The sequence below is a fragment of the Heterocephalus glaber genome, unplaced genomic scaffold (genome assembly GCF_053883595.1).
Source record: "Heterocephalus glaber isolate CG9 unplaced genomic scaffold, H.glaber_assembly_v1.0 deba00001550, whole genome shotgun sequence".
NCBI lineage: Eukaryota > Metazoa > Chordata > Mammalia > Rodentia > Bathyergidae > Heterocephalus > Heterocephalus glaber.
The window spans coordinates 10742777-10766035 of record NW_028258343.1 but is presented as its reverse complement, the minus strand read 5'-3'; the positions used below and the strand labels follow the sequence as shown (position 1 = coordinate 10766035).

Sequence of the window (23259 nt, the reverse complement as noted above, 5' to 3'; positions counted from 1 at the left end):
CTGTAACATTTTGGCCCTGATCTCCAAAAGTCTCACACCCATCTCATTATGTAAAATGCACTTAGTCAATCTCCAAGACGTTTTAAAGTCTTAACAATTCCAGCATTGCTGAAAAGTCCAAGTTCCAAGTCTCCTTTGAGACTCATGGCAAATGCTTTGCTGTGAGCTTCTGTAAAAAGAAGAAAGAAAATTCAATTTATTTCTTACATACAATGGTACAGAGCAAACATTCTCAATCTAAGAGAGAGGCATGGGGAATTGAAAGGAATTGGATCAGAGTGAGGTTTGACAATGAGCAGACAACCATTAAATCCTGTTGTTTCATATCCAGCATCTGGGGCACATGGTGGCAAGAAGTGAGCTCCACAGGGCTTAGGCAAGGTCATTTTCTATGACCTTGCCTGTTGCTGTACACATGGGCCCTCTTTTGGGCTGGCTTTGCTCTGCCTACATCTTTCCTCAGCAGATGTTCTGCATTCCTAGCATCTCCAACCTCATAGGGTATCCACTGAGGTTTTGACTTCAGTGTCATAGCTGTATGCATTGCCCTCTTAGAGGCTCCTGGCAGGAATTCTGATCCTATTACATGTTTTCACCTGGCCTCCTAAACCTTCCTTTCAATTCTGGACATAAGTCTCTTTGACCCTAACTCTTACATCCTGTATGTCTGTAAAACCAAAAGTGCTACAGTCTGCCACTACCTCTAACAGTAGCTTGGTCCCCTTGGACCATGCCTGCAGTAGCCTCTGAGTAGCTAGATGCCTGAACTCAAGGAAATACTTCTCTAGGTAGCCCCAAATGAGCAGGGTATATTGAAGGTCTTTTCTCAAAGCAAAGGCTTTCCAGAGATTTCAAACTTTTATGCTTTTGATCCTGCTATAAGTGGGGTCTATCCAATTCTGAGGATCTCCTCAGGGTATCTTTACAATTGCACTTGGCTCTCCAAAAGCACTTGGCTCCTTTTGTAATAGTACTAATCTCTTTAGCAACTATGAGTTCCTTTGGCCCTACTTTATATGTGCTTCTCTGACCAAACTCCAGATTTTTCAAATCTTTCTTCTCTGCTTTATGCTCTTAATTCTTATTGTAAATGTTGCTAAAAGCAGCCAGCAGTACCCATGTCACAGCCTCAAAGTTATGCTGCCTTGACATTTTTTCCACAAGATTAATTAGTTCATGACCTTTAGTTTAGCCTTAGACAGAATCTTAAGACATAGGCAAAATGTAGACAAGCTCTTTGCCAGAATGTAACATAAGTGGCCTCTACTCTAATTCCCAATAGAACACCTTTTCTCATCTACAACCTTATGGCCCCAGACTTTAGTGTCTGCATTCCTTTAGCATGCGGGTGTTCTAAGCACTGATCAGAATTGTCCATCAAGCTGTACATACAGAATTCTAGCACTTCTCCAGCCTTTATGTCCAAAACTTTCCAAACTCTTCCTGCAAACCAGTTCCAAAGGTGTCTGAATCACATTTTTTGGGTATAGTCTCAGCAGTGACCCCACTTCTCTGTCACCAATTTTCTGTACTGGGCAGCCTTCTCATTGCTGGGACAAAGTAATAGCATACATAATTTCAAGGAGAAAAGATTTGTTTTGGCTTACAGTGTCAGAGGGTTCATGCCAAAATCAGCTTCCTCCAAGGCAAAACCTGTGACAAAGGAGCATGGCAGAGGACAGTTGTTTACCTCATGGTAACTAGAAGAAAGAGCAGAAGATCCAGAGCAGTGGCTACATCCTGCAAAGGCATTCCCTCAGTGACCCACCTCCTCCAACTTGGCCCCATTGACCAACAGCACATTCAGCTGTGGTGAACTTACCGATGGATTAATCCACTGATGAGTTTAGCATTGTCATGTTACAGTCACTTCCAAAAGCTTCATTTCAGAATACATGAGAGTTTGTGGGGACATCTTAGATCTAAACCACAATGTTGGATATTTTTAAAGATGCTAGGACTCCTGAGAAATTTGTTTCTTATTATCTTGGAGAAGTAAATGTTCTTTGGGCTATCCTAGGTGACTTGGTTAGGGGTACATGAATGGCTTGCCATGAGAAATTCATATGAATTTTTCATCACCTAAATTTCCTTGTATCAGGTTTCTTCTACCTTGGCACTATTGATAATTTGGGGGCAAATATTTCTTTGTGGTAAGAAAGTTTTCTGTGTAGTATGGATGCTTAACAGTATACCTGGTCTCACAAGATTCATTAACTTCTCCCAGTTATGACAATAAGAAGTGTCCCCAGACATTGACAAATATCACTGATGGTGTGAGGGCAAAAAATTTCTGTAGCTGAAAAACACTGCTCCACCACAAGAAATCAATCCAGCAGCTGCTAGATGATGCAAAGAAGAATAATATAAGACCAATCGGAATCAATGAAGAAACAGGAGAGAGTGCAGATGATATAAAAAAATTGTGCACAGAAGTGATGGCAGAAAACTTCCCAAGCAGGGGAAAAGAACTTAACATATAGATAAGGGAGGCATATGGAACTCAACTAGCCTTTATCAAAAAAAAAATCTACACATAATCATGTAATAGTTATGATTGCAGAGACCCAACAGAAGAACAAAATTCTACAAGCAGTTAGAGAAAAGAAACAAATCACATACAAAGGAAAGCCCATCAGAATCATAGCAGACTTCTCAACACAAACCCTCAAGGCAAGAAGAGCTTAGAGTGACATGTTTCAAGACCTAAAGGAAAACAGCCTCCAACCCAGACTGACGTGCCCTGCAAAACTATCTTTCAAAATTGACAGAGAAATAAGATACTTTCATGACAAAGAGAACCTTAAGGACTTCATGAATACCAAACCAGCACTTCAAAAATTTTTAGACAATATACTAGGAAAAGACAATGAGGATCACAACCCCAGGAAGCCCATCAGAATGAATCCGTTGGGGACGACAAGAAATTAAATGCAAAGGGGGAGAATCCAACAAAAAGAAAAAGTCATGACAATGGTAAGTCAATACGTATCACTTCTAACCATCAATGTTTACGGTCTCAATTCACCAATCAAAATAAATGGACTGCCAGCAATTGAGAGGCTGAGGCAGGAGGATCACCCAAAGTTCAAGGCCAGCCTAGGCTACATAGTGAGTTCAGGGCCAGCCTGAATTTCAAAGGGAGACCCGGCCTCAAAAAACCAAAAAAAAAAAAAAAAAAAAGGAAGAAAGAAAGAAAGAAATAGACTGGTTGAATGGGTCAAGAAGCAAGATCCAACAATATGCTGCATATAAGAAATACACTTAATTCAAAAATAAACTCATACACTGAAAGTTAAAGGGTAGAAAAACAATACTTCATGGGACAGGAACTCAAAGAAAAGCAGGAGTAGCTATCCTCTTTGCAGATCAAGTGGAATTCAAACCAACACTGATGAAGAGAGACAAAGAAGGACACTACATCCTTGTAAAGGAAACAATCCAAGAGGAAGAGATGACAATCTTAACTATATATGCACCAGACACTAGTGTGCCCAACTATATAAAACAAATAATAACAGCCGTGAAAAATCAAATAAGTACTAATACAATAGTAGTGGGGGACCCCAATACCCCACTGCCACAAATAGATAGATCAACTAGACAAAAAAACAAGCAATGAAATACTAGAACTCATTCAAACTCTTGAACAAATGAACTTAACAGATGTTTACAGAGTGTTCCACCTGACAAAATCGGAATACACATTCTTTTCAGCTGTACACAAGTCGTTCTCCAAAATAGACCACATACTCGCTCATAGAACATGTTTCAGTAAGGGTAAAGGAATTGAAATTATCCCCTGTATGTTATCAGACCATAGTGTGATAAAATTGGAGATCAATAGCAAAAGAAACTGCAAAAATTTCATAAACTCATGGAAATTGAAGAACACATTTCTGAATAACCAATGGGTCACAGAGGAAATTAAAGAAGAAATCGGACAGTTCCTGCAATTAAATGACAATGACAATACAACATATTGGAATCTATGGGACACAATGAAAGCAGTCTTACCAGGGAAATTCATAACAGTACTCATAATCAGAAAACAGAGCAAGCCCAACTAAAAAACCTGATGCTGAACCTGAAGCTTCTAGAAATAGAAGAGCATTACAAACCCAAAACTCATACAAGGGAAGAAATTATAAAGATCAGAGCAGCAATCAATCCAGTGCAGACTAAGAGAATGATACAAAAAAATCAATGAAGCCAAGAGTTGGTTCTTCAAAAGAATAAAGAAAATTGACAAACCCTTGGCCAACCTTACAGAAAAAGGAAAGAAAAGGCCTAAATCCATGCACTTAGAAATGAAAAGGATGAAATTACAACTGACCCAGCAGAAATCCACAGGATCATCAATACCTCCTTCAAGAACCTATATGCCAATAAGACGGAAAACACAGAAAAAATGGACAGATTCCTAGATATGTAAGAATTACCAAAGTTGAACGAAGAAGACCTAAAAGTTCTAAACAACCCAGTATCAATCAAATAAAAAATGTAATTAAAACTTACCAACTAAGAAAAGCCAGGGTTCTGATGGCTTCACTGCTGAAATCTACAAGACATTTAGAGAGGAACTACTGCCACTACTGTTTAAACTTCTCAATGAAATTGAAAGGGAAGCAATACTCCCAAATTCATTCCTGGAAGCAAGCATCACCTTGATCCCCAAAGCAGAGAAAGATCCAACTGAAAAAGACCACCATAGGCCAATCTCACTAATAAACATGGATGTAAAAATCCTTAATAAGATACTGGCAAATAGAATGCAGAATATCATCAAGAAGATCATACACCCCAAGCAAGTGGGATTCATCCCAGGGATGCAGGGATGGTTCAGTATACGAAAATCAATCAATGTAATACACTATATCAATAGAGCCAAGGACAAAAACCATATGATCATCTCAATTGATGCAGAAAAAGCATTTGACAAAATCCAACATGCATTTATGATAAAAACTCTACAAAAGTTGGAATAGATGGTCTCTACCTCAATCTGATAAAAGCCATCTATGTAAAACCAACAGCCAATATCATACTAAATGGTCAAAACCTGAAATCCTTCACATTAAAATCAGGAACAAGACAAGGATGTCCATTATCACCACTCCTGTTCAGTATAGATTTGGAAACCTTAGCCACAGCAATTAGACAAGAGAAAGAAATAAAAGTAATAAAGACAGGAAACTAAGAAGTCAAACTGTCATTATTTGCAGATGACATGATACTCTATATAGAAGACCCCAAGAACTCCACCAAAAATCTTCTAGACTTAATAACCAGATTCAATAAAGTAGTTGGATACAAGGTCAACACACAAAAATTAATAATATTCCTCTACACGAACAACAGACTCACTGAGGGAGAAATAGGGCAAACAATTCCTTTCACAATAGCATCCAAAACACAGAAATAACTAGGAATCAATGTAACAAAAGAAATCAAAGATCTTTTCTCTGAAAACTATAGCACTCTGAAAAGAGAGATTGAAGACAATATCAGAAAATGGAAAGACATCCCCTGCTCCTGGGCAGGAAGGATCAATATAGTGAAAATGGCCATACTCCCAAAACTGCTATATATATTCAATGCAATCCCAATTGAAATCCCAGCAGCATACTTCATGGACCTTGAGAAAATAATCCAAAAATTCATTTGAAACAAAAAGAGCCCCAGAATAGAAAAAGCAATTCTAGGTAACAGAGACATGGCAAGGGGCATTACAACCCCCAACTTGAAACTATGCTACAAAGCTACTGTGATAAAAGCAGCATGGTACTGGCAAAGAAACAGACCTGAGGACCAGTGGAACAGATTAGAAGATGAAGAGGGCCGGGGATTTAGCTCAGTGGTTTCATCGCCTGCTGCTGCTGCTCAAGCACAAGGACTAGAGAGTTCGATCCCCAGTACCCAAAAAAAAAAAAAAAAAAAGAAGATGCAGAAACAACTCCAGACACACTCAGCCACCTCATCTTCGACAAAGGAGCCAAACACCTTCACTGGAGGAAAGATAGCCTCTTTAATAAATGGTGCTGGAAAAATTGGGTTTCAACTTGCCAAAGATTAAAACTAGACCTGTATCTCTCACCATGCACTAAAGTAAAATCAAAATGGATTAAAGATCTAAATATTAAAACAGAAACCCTGAACCAGCTGGAACAGAGGTTAAGCAGAACCCTTGAAGATATCATTGTAGGAAAAGATTTTATGAACAAAACCTCAGTTGCATGTGAACTAGCACAAACAATCAACAAGTGGGATCTCTTCTTATTAAAAAGCTTCTGCACAGCAAGAGAAACCACCAGCAGTGTGAAGAGACAACCCACAATGTGGGAAAAAATCTTCACCTGCTGTTCCTCAGACAAAGGCCTACTATCTAGAATCTATAAAGAACTTAGAAAAATCAGGTCTCTCAAATTGAAAGACCCAATCCAAAAATGGGCATCTGAAATGAACAGACATTTCTCAGACAAAGAAGTAGAAATAGCAAATGAACATATGAAAAAATGTTCAACATCACTGGTCATTCGAGAGATGCAAATGAAAACAACACTGAGATTTTACCTCAACCCAGAAAGAATGACTGCTATCATGAAATCAATCAATAACAAATGCTGGCAGGGCTGTGGGGAAAGAAGAACCCTGCTCCACTGCTGGTGGGAGTGTAGACTGGTGCAAGCACTGTGGAAATCAGTATGGAGATATCTCAAAGAACTAGGACTGGAAGTCCCATTTGATCCAACTATTCCCCTGCTGGGTATCTTCCCCAAAGAATTAAAGGAATCATACCACAGTGATATATGTGCACCCCTGTTCATAGCAGCACAATTTGTAATAGCTAAACCTTGGAAGCAGCCCAATTGCCCATCAACTGCAGACTAGATAAAGAAAATGTGGTGTGTTTTTTTTTTTATAAAATGGAGTACTACTCAGCCATTAAAAATGAGAAATTAGAGACATTTATAGCTAAATGGATGCATACTGAGGCTATACTCTTAAGTGAAATAAATAGGACATACATGTGTACATACTGAACAGTTCCTCTAGTGTGAGAAACTGAGAGTGTAAATAAGGACTAAATAATAGATAATGTAAAATAGGAAGAAAAGGGGCAAAGGGGAAGGGGAAGTGGGAAGGGTAGGGGAAAAGACAGAAGGGAATGGAATTAATATGAGAAAATGAAAAAATGGAAACAAAGTCTTTGTAAATAGGGAGGGATGGAGGGGTTGAAGGGAGGGCAGGGGAAGGGGAAAAAATAAGAACCAAGAGAGATTATGTAAAGGTGCAAATTTCCAATGATGAATGTCTTTATATTGTATACCTAAAATGTACCAATAAAACTTATTAAAAAAAGAAAAACACTGCTCCATATTATTGGGGGAAATATGGTCAAGTTTATACTTCAGAAGAAAATTGTTACAATGAATTGTTAAAAAACTTATCTACATGCTCAAGGTAATAATTTACTTAATCCGTAACTTCTAATGAGTGTTTGCATATAATAAGCTTGACTTGATACAGCATTGTGTTTGTTCTTCCCTTGTCTAGCAACTCTGAAATTAATTCCTAGCATATGTTTCATAATTTGTCCTAATATAGCTTGGCTAAATCCTTCAAAATCTCACTTTTTAAACTTTATAAACTTTCTCTCCTGGGTTTTGCTTCTGTGCTCCTGCTCTTGAGTTTTGCTGGTATCTGACTCAGTTCTTGTGCCTAAAGGCTAAGTGGGGTCATGGGGGTCAGTCTCAAGGACTCCCAAATACCCCTTTGCAAGGGATTTGCAAGGGAATTGCCTCTGCTGATGTGGAAGACATATTTCATTTTCATCAAATATCCACATGCTCTGGTGTATTTTTTAGCCTCTATGTAATCACAAGGGCCCATGTGTCTAGCCGTAGAAAATATGTTTTGAAAAGAAATAATGCGTGACACATTTAGGCCAAGGTACTCAAGAGCTGGTTTGGGACCATCCCTTTCCCTCTTTCCCAGCAACCTGCACTCCATCCATTTAGCTGCAGGACGACTGAGCTTCCACCCATTTGTTGGAACGGAATCCCCCACCTATCTGCATTGGACATGTAGCATGGCAGAGAAATACACTTGATTTGTTAAGCCCCTGAAGTTTTGTAGTTGTTGTAACTACTTTATGGTCCACTGTATTCTGATTGATCCAGTGAGGTCATTACAGAACTTTCAATTATGGTGTGAAATAGGAAGAAAAGGGGGAAAGGGGAAGGGGAAGTGGGAAGGGTAGGGGAAAGGAAAGAAGGGAATGGAGCTAATATGAGAAAATGGAAAAATGGAAACAACGTATTTTTAAATAGGGAGGGATGGAGGGGTTGCAGGGAGGGCTGGGGAAGGGGGAAAAATACGAACTAAGAGAGACTATGTAAAGGTGCAAATTTCCAATGATGAATGTCATTACATTGTATACTTTAAATGTACCACTAAAATTAAATTAAAAAAAAAAGAATTTTCAATTATGGGATGGTTGCCTTATCAGATAGCAGAGAGGATTGGCATCTGCTGACGTAGGAGTTGATAATTTAAGCAAGTACTTTGCCACTTGCTTGACATGAGAAGTCAGTTTTCATATTTTTGTTGGCAGTGAATTCATTGCTGCCTTCAAGTTTTACCAGATTAGATAAATAGTCCCAGGTGCCTAAACTTTAATGTTCCTTCTCAGCATCACTTTTCATATCAAGTACTTCTAACCAGGAGAAAAAAATTAAGTAAACTTGCTTGCAAATAATTCTGGAGAAAAAATGTTTCCTGATTCTGACATCTTCTATAGCACAGGTGGTATTGCATCAGCATTTTGATGAGCTTTTTTCTTTAATTTCTATGTAAATGTATTTTGACTTCTTGATGTTTGCTTTTCTGCATCTAATGAATGTAGGAACCAAGGGGAAAATCCTGTTGGTTATGAAAAAATTTCAGATATTAAATGATTACTATATAAGATGAAAATGATTGATATAGAGAAAGTCTTAGGTGTTTAGTTATTTTATAAATACTACTCAAGGAAAGTGGACTTGACTTATAAACTCCAAGTTTGCAATGCATTGAATAGTGGCTGGAATGCAGTAGATGTTCACTAAAAGTTTTTTTGATGACTGAATGGTTCAATATGCATTTCAGCAGTTTACATAAAAAAAAATTAGAAGAATACTCTGGGCTCTAAGGTAAGGAACAAAGATAACTCTTCACAAACAAAGTAGGAATAATTTATAACTAGAAATTCCGAATGTATTGTATTCAGGAGGCTATTGGAATACGTGAAGGAAGCCCAAACAGTGATTTATAATCAGAATCTTACAATTTTGTTAGGAAATTTTTAGATAAAGTAGGGTAGGAAAGAAAGTCATTGCTGGAGGAAGAGGAAACATTGGAATACCCTGAAGAAACTGTGTGTGATTCAGAATTGCAGGAAAATAACATGAGAAGTTGAAAATGGCAAGGAGCCAGGCTAAAAATGCAAGTGGAAGCCAGGCACCTGAAAGCCATGATGAATATGCGGACACAATTGTGGCTTCTGCCACTGGTCTATGCTTGGCAGCTATTTCTAATTGTATTACCTGTTATCAGCTGAATGTTTATGTCTCCACAAAATTTATACGTTGAAATCCTAACCCCAATCTGACGTTAGAAGGTGAGGCCTTCTGGAGGGTGGGGCACCCATAAATAGGATTAGTCTTGTTGCAGAAAGGTTCCCAAAGAACTTTGTCGCTTCCTTCTGTGTGAAAATGTGAGCAGTTGGCTATTTTTAACTGGAAGAGGGCCCTCACCGGAATCCGCCTGTGCTAGCACTCTGATCTTGAAATTCTAGCCTCCGGAGAAATGAAGTCCTGTTGTTCATATACCACCCAGTCTGTGGCACTTTGTCACAGCAACTTGGATTGACTGAGGCCATCCCTTCTTTCTCCCATAATAAAATCCTACTTAGTACGCCAATTATAACAACCAAATAAAATTAAAATCTTATGTGTATTTTGAATGTTCAATATTTATACAATATAAAGAAGATAGTGAGAACAATGTGTATTTTCTGTTAAATACAAACTTTCATACCTGAAATTATATGAAAATATTTGTGATTTTTATTATAGTTTGAAACACTTTTACTTATGAATATGTATTTGTATATATTCAGATCAATCATTTGAAAAACTTGCTTCTATCAAATAACAGGGGTCTGAAAATTTCTGCTATAGAGGACATCAAGCCATTTGAAAAAAGGGTATTTTTAATTTCCTTTTGTATTAGTACATATTTACGTCCGTAATGATTACACCCATCTTGGGGAGTTGGTACAGGTACGTAACACATCTTAATTCTTTTTTCACTCTCTTCCACTCCTCTTTGTCCTTACTCCATCTCTTCAACCCCTTCTCTTTTGCAAAAGTTCTATCTCCCTTTTTCCTATTATCTATCTTTCACTTTGCTCTTTATTTTATTTATACTTTGGGTTTCTCATATAAGAGAAATTGTGTGGCATTTAAGCTCGTGTGTCTGATTTACTTCACTTACTAGTATGATCGCATGTTGCATCCATTTTCCTTCAAATGACACAAATTTATCCTTATTTATTGAAGATTAATTTCCAGGAAAGACCTACATGGTCAGTTTACATTTTAGCACTTTAAATCTGTGACAGTATAGATGGGACATTTGACAGAGGATGCACAGGAAACTGGGACGGAGAGATTTAATGTTCACTGGACTCCTGTGTGTTTTCTTTGTTTCTCTGCCTCCCTTTTATTTGGCTTAGGGTCATGTGATGGTGCCTACTTTTGGCCAACTTTACCTTTCTCTGGCTGGATCACACTAGAGCGCAGTTTTTCCATCTCTTCTCTTCCTTTTCTGTGAGATGATGGTGGGTACCACTGTGGAGATGGTAGACTCACAGTGGAAGGAGGCTGTAATGTTGAATCAAGGGAGAATCCACTCATTCCCACTGGACCTGGTTGTGAGAGAAACAAATCTGTAATTTGTAAAGCTATTAAAGTTTTGGACTGAGTTTCTTACCCAGCATAGCCAAGAAATAACTAGTACAGTGGAGTCAAAAGATAAGAAAGTATGCAAACCAGGAATGCAAAAGAGAGGAAAAATTAGGAAAACAACTGAAATGGCAGGAGTTTGTAATTGATTAATTGTGGGCATGAGGAAGAGGAATATTTAAATGATTCTAGATGTTAGAGTATGTGTGAGTTCAGGCTACTGGAATCAAAATATAGAAATGGAATATTGTATTAAGTGATATTTGTATTATTATTTTATTTGTAAGTATACTTTGCATAGTAGCAATTGCAAGTAACTCAATAAATATTTTCTCTTTTTGGTTTATTAATTTTATGTGCCACATAGGATTTTAGCAAAGGGTTCATTTTTTACAATTTTTTTTCACAAATTATTATTATAAAACAAATTATTGTTCTTCCTTGAAAATTGGAAGATATGAAAAGCTAGAAGAAAAATCATTCATATTATCAACCCTGCCTGTCAAGCTCCATGATTTCATCCACCAGGAGCATACTGACTTTATTTTATTTAAGGTGCTCATAGTAAGCTTCCTAGGATCCACTTGCTTGTTTTGCATTTGCTCCCTCTGATTTTATTTTACAGAATTAAGAACTGGAGAATAGGCCAGTCTGTAATAAGGTAAGAAATGGGCTGGGCCATTTAGATTCCTCAGTCTAACCCATTCAAATCAGATTCCTAGACTCAAACTGGGGTATGGACCAGAACCACAAGTCCTGCTCAGTGTCAGCAGAAAACCTCTTTGACCCAGAAACAACCTCTGTTAACAGATTGGCTTACTTTTTCATGCTTTTACTCGATAGGCTTTAGATCATATTACACATTTAATTTAGAAACTTTACTAAATTTCTCAACATAAGTACTCTGTGTTGATATTACATTTTTAATGAAAAGATTTCATTTTTAGTGGTATAGGATTCTATCTTGTGAATATATAATAACTCACCTTACTTTTCCTTTACTTTTAGGCTTCTAAGTATTTATTTTTGTTATTTTAGAGTTTGAAGTGTTTTGCTTTTACTATTATGGATAATGATGTAATGAACACTTTCTTGTGTAGGGTTTTGTTATAATTAGGATTATATCTCTGGGTAAAAAAATGCTGGGAATGGAATTTCTGAATCAAAGGATAAGGCTTTGAATAATTGTTGCAATTTGAATGATCATTGCAAATTCTTTTCAAAAGTGATTTTATAATTTATGTGCAAAAGTCAATGATGAAATTAACGTCTTTACACCACAAGCAGTTTGTTGCAAATAAAAAGCAAGCATTACACCACATTCCACTCTAACACAAATGAAATTTTGTTTCCTGTTCACTATTCTAGCATGAAATCCCCTGCCATGGGGGCTGTCTCATTCCCCCCCACTCTTTGGCAGCAGATCCCCTGCTGTAGGTAATAACACCACCCGGTGAGGGTTCATTTCATAGTGGGAATCAAATCCAGCCAAATCCATGTGAGGCCTCTCCCAGGGGGCCTTCTGTCAAAGTAACTTTCTCACTCTTGTTCAACCAACTAGACATTTGTACTAGGAGTTTGAAAATAACTTTGTTATTAGAAATAAATGATAACTTCAAATATTTAAAAATTAAGTTGCACTATTACATATTAATAATTTTTATTCATTTATTTCAGCCACACCTATTAATGGAGGAAGAGAATCATGATGATATATTATTATTTTTATTAATGAAATAATCACATTGCTTAACCTTTCAGTTACTTACATAGTTCTACAATGACATCTGATTGAATATCATTTTATATTAATCTATATATTAGTTTTAGATATCCAGAGATATTCAATGAAGACTTTTTTTCCTTAAATTCTTTTATTGGTAAATTTTAGGTGTATAATATATTTATATTTATCATTGGGTGCTTGTACCTGTACATGATGTATCTTGGTTCTTATTTTTTCCCCGTTCCCCGTGCTCCCTTCACCCCCTCCCCCTTCCCTATTTACAAAGACTTTGTTTCCATTTTTTCCTTTTCTTATAATTTTTCCTTTCCCTTCTTTCCTTTCCCCTTCCACTTCTCCTACCCCTTTGGACCTTTTCTTCCTATTTCAAATTATCAATTATTCATTTTAATCATTTTAATCCTTATTTACACTGTCAGTTTCTCACACCAGAGAAACAATTCAGTATTTACACGTGTCCTATTTATTTCACTTAAGAGTATGGCCTCAATATGCTTTCATTTAGCTATAAATGTCTCTAGTTTGTCATTTTTTATGGCTGAGTAGTACTCCATTTTATAAAAAAACTACATCTTCTTTATCCAATTTCTAGTTGATGGCCACTTGGGCTGTTTCCAAACTTTAGCTATTACAAACTGTGCCGCTATAAAATGGGTGCACATATATTGCTGTGGTATGATTCTTTTAATTCTTTTGGGAAGATATCCAGCAGGGGAATAGCTGGGTCAAATGGGATCTCTAGTCCTAGTTCTCTGCGGTGTCTCCATACTGACTTCCACAGTGGTTGCACCAGTCTATACTCCCACCAGCAGTGGAGAAGGGTTCCTTTCTCCCCAAACCCCCACCAACATTTGTTATTGGTTGATTTCTTGATAGTAGTCATTCTTTCTGGGTGGAATCTCAGTGTTGTTTTCATCTGCATCTCTCGAATGACCAATGATGTTGAACATTTTTTCACATGTTTATTTGCTGCTTTTACTTCTTTGTCTGAGAAATGTCTGTTCATTTCAGATGCCCATTTTTTTGAATTGGGTCTTTATATTTGGGGTGTCTGATTTTTTTAAGTTCTTTATATATTCTAGATAGTAGACCTTTGTTTGAGGACCAGCTGGTCAAAATTTTTTCCCACATTGTGGGTTGTCTCTTCACACTGCTGGTGGTTTCTCTTGCTGTGCAGAGTCTTTTAATAAGATGAGATCCCACTTGTTGATTGTGCTAGTTCACATTCAACTGAGGTTTTGTTCATGAAATCTTTTCCTACACCAATGTCTTCAAGAGTTCTACCTAACATCTGTTCCAGCCGGTTCAGTGTTTCTGTTTTAATATTAGTTTTTTAATCCACTTCGATCTTAGTTTAGTGCATGGTAATAGATATGGGTCTAGTTTTAATCTTTGGCAGGTTGAAATCCAGTTTTTCCAACACCATTTGTTAAATAGGCTATCTTTCCTGCAGTGAGAGTGCTTGGCTCCTTTGTCAAAGATGAGGTGGCTGAGTGTGTCTGGAATTGTTTCTGCATCGTCTAATCTGTTCCACTGGTCCACAGTTCTGTTTCTTTGCCAGTACTATGCTGTTTTTATCACAGTAGCTTTATAGTATAGTTTCAAGTTGGGGATTGTGATACCCCCTGTGATGCCTAGGTTGCCTAGAATTGCTTTTGCTATTCTAGGTCTAATGAAGACATTTCTGAAAGTAACTGTAATGCTTAATTTGTTTCTTATTTACAAGACAATTAGTAAACTTACTGGGACAATTGGTGAAACATGAATAAGATTTGCAGATTTGATAATAGTATTGAGTGAAATTTCTGTTAGTATCATGAGTTTGGTAATTTTAGAGGTTGTATAAGGGGCAAAGGGAAATCATGGCTTCATGGTTGCTACTTGTTCTTAGATACTTCAGGAAAACATCGATTGTACATACACACACACACACACATATATATTTATTCACATGTGTGTATGTATATAGAGAGAAAGAGATGGAGACAGAAAGAGACAAAGAGATAGGGAAAAAGGAAGAGAGAAAGGGGAGAGAGAGAGAAAACATAAAATATGGAGTATTTTGGATTTTTACTATTCTTGCAACTTTCCTATGAATCTGATATTATTTCAGAAAAAACTTACAAAACTAATTATATATGGACAAGAAAAAACTCTCCTGCATTAAAGTTTTCTTCTATTCACTCTTTGTGTGACTTTAGTACTAGCATTTATTTAATAATTTTAATGAAAGGGCAGATGATAATTTACAGAGTACGGTTTTATTTATAAATGATGTGCTATCCTGTTAAGGGGAGCATCACTATAAAATATTTAAATGAGATATGGCAGAGCTAAAGCTAAAATTAACTGCCCTTTCATTTAGAATCAGTGCTGTGTAGACTATGCATTTGAAATCATTTAAATGCACATTCATAATAAATATTAATTACCACAATTCTGCATTAAAATTATTGTTCAATGCAATAAAATAATTATTCAGTGAAATACTGAAGATCCCAAGGTGTTAATTTTGTTACTGATTTGTACATTCAGTTTATATCAGATAAATACACTAATGCGTATGTTTTCTGTAGCATTCACTGGCTTTTATCAAGCACTTTCATTTTGCTGAGAACTACATACGTGACAGGAGGCAGTGGCTGATTATTTTCAAGGTGCTTTCCTGAGGTAGAATAATAAAGACAGCTGGAGCCAGGCCGGTGCTGTCCCAGGTATCCTGAAGACTGTCACCCCTCCCTTCCTTCTAGATGGGGAGCAGAGGGCCCCTGACATGCTCCTTGGGGAGGGGGACCAGAGCCCCGGACAGAGCGCCTGTGCACACCTCCCTGTGAGCAGCCTCCTCAGCTGGCATCTGCTCTTCAGGAAAGTCATTTCTCTGGGGCTGTGCAGTCATTCAGAGGACATTTCTCTGTGGCTCACTTCAGGATGACTTTGCAAAAGCAAGGAGCCCTGGAAACAGCGCAGGCCAAGTTTGCCTTGGCCAGAGCTGTGTGGCAGATGGCAGACACAGGAGGCAAGAAGCTTGCCTGTGCTGAGTCTGGCTGGCGACCCTGGACCGCAGGAAGGTGCTCAGATTGCAGAGGAACTCCCATTGCTCTTGCATGGCCACCTTAGCCAGACGCCTACTCCTAAGGGTGTCTTTCCCTGAATCACCCCAATCACAGCTACATTTCCTTTCACTCACTCCCAAATCTTTGTGTGCTGTTTACTGGGTTCACACTCTTAACTCTGCCGCATTCATGCCCATCTTGCCTCTCCTCAGGGAATCTCCCTCAGTGATCCGTTAGAAACTAAAAATGCCTCCTCTCTCCTCATGTTTAAGGGCAAGACCCTCATAGTTTCCTTGTTGAATCTCTAGCTCTTCCTTGTACGCCAGTTCTAACACCTTGGATAAGGATTCAAGCTCATGTATCCTGGGCCTCTGTATCTGTAAAATGAGAACAATTCAAAGCAGCAACTGTTATTTCTACCTGTACCTCCTCTCCTTACGATCTTGGCCTTAGGGTTCTGGATTACTGTAAAGCAAACTAAGACACCAATGATTGGGAAATGTTAATAGTTGTAATAGGTGCAGGCTCACACTGAGAAGGAAAAAATTCCCTAGCATGGCACAGACACATTCCTACTTTAAGGGAACAATCTGCCTCCTTCACCCTAACTCCCCACTCTCTCCCCACTCTGGAGTAATATATGGCAATGGGCAACCTCTGGAGGGCTGCAACCAAATGGAAGTTGTTCCTCCAGTGTGCCACTGTGCTTTGGGACCACACGTCTACCAGTTACCCCAGCTTTACCTCTCAGTGGGAGTGAAGACAATGTCCCTGAGGTCCACCAGATGGCCACAAAATACTTAGACAACAAAGACCCGGAAAACAAGAGTCATTAATGGGAAAAGGGTAGCATTTAAGAAAATGTGTGGCCATTCAAGGGCATCCATCTTGAAAAAGTCCAGAGGCACTCTGGTTGTGGATCTATAGTGCCCCAAGGAGTTTTGGCAGATGCATAATTTGGACACAAGGAAAATTTTCAAAGTTTTTTTTTTCTATGAGGTTTTATTTTCCCTCCAAAATTTATTTGAATGTTAGGTCTTTTGTGATTACTATTGTGACTCAGTACTATCAGGAGTCTAAGTCTTTATATCACCAAACTTTTCAATATCTGCTCGGAAATGTTATATGACTCATACTCCTGTGTCTGGTACATTGTGAGTATTCAGAAAGGTTAGCTGTTACTGCTGTTACAAATATCACATGCATCACTGAATATCACCATGCTAGAAATGTAACTCATTTAAGTGCTTCACAAATCTACACAAATTATTGTAACATCTCTATTTATATTCTTAGATAGCTTGATATTTTCCACCAGCCATACTTGACCCACCCCAATCATCAATGGTAGCCCACTAACCTCGGGCTGCAAAGAAATCTGGTAGAACTATGTGATAATTCTATATTGTGAATGAGTTCAATAAAGCAGACATATTACCTCTCATTTTTATTTCCCTTCTGTTATAAAGAATGCAGGGATGAGTGTGGACATTTCCGGTGTGTCTCACCTTCATTTGAGTTGAGGATGTTTGCTGGAGGGGAAAGAGGCAGCCAAAACCAACTGTGAGCAAGTACTTTTGAAGACAAATTCCCAGGCATATTCTCGACTCAGCTATAGTTGAAGGTCATTTTCTTCAATTCCTGAAAGAAATGTATTAGCTGCGTTCATCCTTGGAAGGTAGGAATCTGAGCCTGCAGTAGCGCAGGGAAAGGCTATATTCGTTTTCAGGCCTTGGGAGCAGATGTTTATATAAGCAGATATGGAGTGTTGGTCACAGGAACTACCACAAACAGCCCATTCTTTCTCTTTGTCTTCCCTTTTGCCTACCAATAAGCCTGGCAAATATTACTGCCTATTTGGGGATAGACCGGGAAAGAGGCTGCTCTGTAGCACTCTATGTCCTTGCTTGTGTATAACTATATTTCACATGTCCGGATGGCTGAGTGCAGCTGTCAGATATTTAGATAAATTGTTAGCTACCCCCATTGCTTAGATTGTGTGGCTGAAATGACAACTTCTAAATAGTTTCCTTTGTGCAGTTTTTTCACCCCTACTGGGGCTACAGCATCAAAATGCAAGCCATAGAAAATCAAACGCAGTAGGGTTTACATGTTCTGGAATCAAGATTCTCGCTCCTATTTTATTTTCTTCACTCAAAAGGCTTTGATGAGGGATGTTTTGATGACTATCTCTGAACAGTTGCAGCATCATGTAAACAATTGTTCTACAGCTTTCAAGAAAATTCTGTCATACTAGCTCGCAAGTTCTTTTTATCCAGCTCTAATTACATAAATTGTTATATAAACAGATGTCTGTTACACCAAAATGTACTTCATTTGGGAACTGTAATTTTTCTGAGTTCATATGCCAGTGGCTAAAAGAAACATCTTTTGATGTTATCAAGGAATGTTTTATGCAGTCAGGCTGTGAGCAGCAAGACAGTAATCAGTCAGACTCCTCTGCCTTCATTCTCTAAGGAACAGAAAGAAAAGACTCACAGGGCAGGTGTCAGCTCAATCTTTTCATCTTGGTTACATAACTGTCATAAAGACAATAGTATTAAAAAACTTTTCCATGTGAAGGTTTATTTGATCTTTATAAAACTACTCACAAAGTTGGTAAAGTCCAACCTATGGCCTTCCGTTAGGCAAGGCATATCTCAAAGTCCCTGAACTCACACTTATTTATTTATTTATTTATTTATTTATTTATTTATTTATTTCCGTCTTCTGTAAGTATGGCTAACCCTGCCTGCTGCCTTCCCAGCATTACCATTCACTTGCTTCTCTTTCTGAAGTGGCCACTTGCTGGAGGCTGCCCTGTCCCACCTCTCTGCCAGCCAAGGCCAAGAGTCCATATTCTGTGTCTCCTCTTGTCTCACAATTCAATCCACTCAGTTACTCACCGTTTACTAAGGATCTCCTGGATCCCAAATCTGATTCTTTGGCATCAGAGTGTGTTTTTGAATAATATCTGATATTACTAAATGCTTCCTTTGGGTTTCCATGATTCTATTGTCTCTGGGTTACTTTTCTTTTCTCCAATCATTCCTATTTAGGCTTTATATTTTCCATTATAACTTTATTCACTGGACATTTGGATCCCAGGCAGTCTTCCTTTTCTTGCTGTAATATAGGCTGGGAACTCCCGTGTTCCATTGTTTTTGACTATCAGCTACATGCTAGTAACATTGTACGGTACCCTAATGCCTTACTATGTGGGTGATGGTCAGAGGGGGTTTGTACCCTATCTATTACTGCTCTGTGCTAGAATTTTAAAAAATCATCAACCAGACACCTATACTGAATTCCAAAACAAAATAAAACAAAACAAAATGAAAACAATACAGATAAAACTCCAAAACATTTATGCCATCTATTTGTTATTAATTATATGAGGTAGACTGCTTTAGTCCTTATCACTGGATCTGTTCAAGTGAGTATAGACAATCATGTTTGGGGCTCTTGTAGACAGAACCGAAGCATTGAACATAGAGATGGATTTAAATCAGACCTTCTCTAAGAGTTTATATAAGCTGAGATTTGGTGATTCGAATAACATTTATGTATGGCCGAGTGGAATTTGAGACACTTTGTTTTCATATATTTATTTTTAAAAATCATTTGAACAATGCTGTAATTTAAGTATTCTGTCCCTCTCTTCTGTAAGAATGAAAAAAATCAGATAATTAATTTATTTGTCTATAATCACATAGCAGAATTATAAATAGCAGAGCTGGGATATACAGATTTTATCCTCTGACTCAAAACCGATTGCTTTCACATGATAATAGATGTGTATAAATATTATTTGTTCAATTGAGACTACTTGCTTGAAAATGGTGAACATAAACAGATATTTATTTTTTACTTTACTAAGTGCATAGGTTGATTTAGATTTCATGTGGTTTTAAGCTTATTAAAAAGTTTGGGGTGCTCTTTTAGAAAAGTAATACAAAATGATGAAGATACTTCCTCAGGATTTGACAAGGGTTAATACATTTGAGGAGACCTGAAACCTAAGCTTGACTAAATGTTTTCCAAGACTAAACACCTGATACCTAAACACAGTTATTTGCACATTAAATCGTCACTGAAAATAACAGAAAACCCATTTACTATTCTGGATTGTTATGACCTTTTCCAGCTGTTTCCAATCAGAGAAGAGATATTTTGATGGTTTCTGGAGACAGTCTATTCATCTAAAAGCTGAGGCCCATCAGTAGTATGTAAAACAACACAATAGTATCAGTAAGTAGGATGTATTCAACACAATAATATGCATTTTTCAAGTTTTTGCATGGGCTTACAAAGTATAGTTTGCTCATTATAAATAGTTCTTAATGCTTCATCTCCACCTCAGATGGACTTTGAGAATCACAACTAGAGCTACTGTTGCTGTTGAGCTGCTTCCTACGTGGCAGGCCTCCAAGAAGCTGAGATTATTACTGGATGTGTGAGATACCTGGAACACAAACTAAAGAAGGGAAGCCGTGATGGGGGTGTCAGCCAGGATGGCAGGACAGGTAAATTAGATACAGAGCAAAGAAATTATTGAGTCACTAATATCATCAAGACTGTTGTGTGGAAATGTGTGCTCGGGCACAACTGTTTACCATAAGAACTGGTTCCTGACTGCCATAGATTTTCTCACTTTTCTCTGGAGTTCTAATCCAAAGTCACCCTGAAACATAGCAAAAAATTTTATCCTTGAATGATTCACTTCCTGAACAGTACTTGGTCCTCTTAGTCATTACTTTTGGGTGAGAGAGTAAATGAAATCATACCACCAGTTATATTTTAGTCTTCAGAGAAATGGTAGATTGATGATTCTCTGGCCTTCTTAAATCCCAACTTCAAAAATAAGAAGCTAGAAAAAACTTATTCACATTTCTAGCTTTAAAAGGAGATAAAAACCAAATTAGCTATCTTTGTTTAGCAAAGGTATAGAAACGTTCTTCTAGTTATAACCACCTAAAGATTGAGGGACCTATTTGTGTTCGTTGAGAGCTGAGTGATACTAAAGGAATTCAGATTTGGATAGGCTCAACACTTGTCTTATACAACACTGCAAGGGTTCAGATCATAGGTTTAAGCAAATAATCTTTATAGCCACTTTCAATTTTGGGTGGCATATTTAAATAATAAGAGCTATTCATGCTTAAGAACAATTGGGGTTTTAAAAAAGAAAAGAAACTTTGGCGAGCTTGTGTTTTCCCATTTGCTCTTCTAATTATCACCACACCAGTACTCTACCAATATATAGGAAGCAAATAGATGAAGAGTATGTTTGGTAAAAGAATAATAATCCTAAATTGTGTGTCAAGACAACAGATACAATTTTATTTCTTATGGAACTGTTCATGGATTGCCAAGTAACTCATCTAGACTTTTCATACTTTCTCTTGAAGCTGTTTTTAAAGTCAGCAAAAATAAAGAGTGATCAGCTGTAATTTAAGTCATAAATAATCAGCACAAAGAATATGGATGAATAACAGTTGGAGGGCTGGAAGCTGACTGTAGTTATTAGTGCTGATCTAAAACAAAAGGACTCATAAAGCAAAATGGGGTTTCCTTGTATTTTCTGTTATCTAGCTTCAGTAAATTTCTGCTTTAAATAACTGAAAGTCACTTTTTTGTCTTCTTTCTGAACAAAGGCTTCTCTCTAAATGCATGTGAAGTTTTCATGTGATATGCTTACTAATGGGCCAGAGGTCCTCATTTTGTCTAAATAAATATTATATGGAGTACTCTTCATTGTGCACTAGCAATAATTACTTTTATTTAAATAAATAAAGGCTCTTCATTGACATCAATGGACAAAGATCCATAATCATACATATCTCTTTTTAATAGCCTATATTATCATTTGCATGCTGTAATATAAAGTAGATCAACCAGAGACAGTTCCATTTAAAAATTGTTATATTCTTCAAATATTTACCATGATCATTATATTCACCATACTGAAGACATTTTTAACTTCGTTATGAACTATTATGTTTTTTCAACATGATTTCTTTTTAGTCTTAACTTTAAAGCTGAGAAAATGCTGAATGGAATTCCATTAAATAACGATATTATTTATTATCATTACCTCAGTTAATAGTGCTACTTGAAATCACAGTGCATCTAAAATTATCATTTGCAAATTCTATACTGCTGTTTTCCAGGAGGACATGTAAATGCACACACATAAAACACAGTGACTCTGTCAGTGGATATTTATAGTTCCCCTGATAAAAGGGGGGGGGGTAAGAATCATGCTCACCAGATTCTTGTAGTGTCTTTCTGCATAGAAAGTGGAGATTTTCTTATTATTGAGCCAGGCATGAGATTTGCATCCAGCTTTTTTTGTCTTTTTTTTTTTTTGTGTGTGTGTGGGTTATTTTAGTGATTGTCCATGATTTTATTTTAAATGTCCTTATTCATTTATTTATTCAAATCTATTGCTTCTCTGGTTATACTACTCATGAAGAAGCTGAAGCAGCAGCAGATTGATTTAAATTTAGAGACTGTACACATTAGAAAAATAAGGGACCTTGATCTTTTAATGTTGACACTATGCATTAGTTATCGCTATTATGTAATAAGTTATCCCAAAACTTAGTGGCTTAAAATAACAACACGAACTTAATGTATTTTACGGTTTTTGTGGCTGGTTCTGAATGAAGGTCTCTCGTGAGGTAGTAATCAGATCCCAGCTTGGGCTGCAGCCCATCTGAAAACTTGACTGAGGTTGGAGGGTACTTTGTCAAGTTGACCTGTTATAATCTGTAACAATTTCTGATGTACAGGAATGAAGGAACATTCCTCATGGGTAGTACTTACTTAATAAGCTTATCAAGGGGAGCTCCCTTGAAACAACTTTGCTTTTCTTGAAACAACCTGTCTTATTCATGAATTGCTTTGGTATTTAAAATAAATAAGTTGGGATCTCTCCTTCTGGCAGTGTGACAGAATAAATTTTCTGAAGCATGTAAAACAGACAAATTAAACCAGCTTCTGTCTGGATAAAGTATGTCTTTTAATTGATTTTTGGTCTCAAAGTAAGAAGTAAAGGAAATTGTTAAGGGCACCCTTCACCACTACCTGAAGGATATGAAGGACCAGAGAACAAGAAGCAATCGAAGAAAGCCAAAGTGGTCCTCAGGGCAGATGTTTTTACTAGTGCTAGTATCCATCAGGTGACTACATTAATTGGGTGATAAGGGTTAAAGGCAGAAAAACCAAACTCTGGGAGTTCTTCAGAAGTTTGTACAACCTTAAGTGGCTAAAGCAGAGACAAATTTTCTCCAGCCCACTGACCCCAAGTTTACACCACTGGGTTTTCAATGTAATAAAATATTCATATATGAATTCATTAGCAAAGATAACCTGATAAACAAGGAAGTAAACTACCATGAGTAGGGCTTGCCAAAAAGATTGACAGCGTATGTCAACCTCAAAGACT

The 23259-nt window shown here is 37.3% G+C and overlaps 1 protein-coding gene and 1 long non-coding RNA gene across 2 annotated transcripts in view; both read left to right on the top strand.

Moving 5' to 3' along the window:
• Epm2a (EPM2A glucan phosphatase, laforin) overlaps positions 1 to 21556 on the top strand; it is a 212295-nt gene extending 190739 nt beyond the window's left edge. Inside the window, exons 4-6 of the transcript XR_015442628.1 lie at positions 17276 to 17484; positions 19954 to 20057; positions 20170 to 21556. The gene's annotated coding sequence lies outside the window, so the exon portion shown is untranslated. The remainder of the gene's footprint in view (positions 1 to 17275; positions 17485 to 19953; positions 20058 to 20169) is intronic.
• LOC110349478 (uncharacterized) overlaps positions 1 to 23259 on the top strand; it is a 177618-nt gene that overhangs the window by 98646 nt on the left and 55713 nt on the right. The gene's annotated exons all lie outside the window — the stretch shown is intronic.